We start from the raw sequence: 307 nt of genomic DNA on the forward strand, positions 1-307 counted from the left end.
AGCAGGGGCGGGTTGCTGGGGACAGCGCAGGCTCCCAGCAACCCCAGAGTGGGTGGCACTGACAGGGACATCCACGGGCTGGCATGCAGTGCTGCCAGCCCAGCCAGCTCGCACCTCGGGGAGGCAAGAATGGAGGGAAGCTGATTTCCACCCAGATACAGGCAGCAAAACTCAAAAGGGCCCCTCCTCACCCGGCCGCCGGCTCCCGGGCACAGAGGGGTGCCGGTGCAAGGTGGCAGGGCACTGCTCACCGGGACGGCCCTGCGGTATCCCTGGCTGTCCCCGGCGGGCAGGGGGGCGGCCGCCC

This window comes from Aptenodytes forsteri, unplaced genomic scaffold (genome assembly GCF_000699145.1).
Source record: "Aptenodytes forsteri isolate BGI_AS27 unplaced genomic scaffold, ASM69914v1 Scaffold325, whole genome shotgun sequence".
NCBI lineage: Eukaryota > Metazoa > Chordata > Aves > Sphenisciformes > Spheniscidae > Aptenodytes > Aptenodytes forsteri.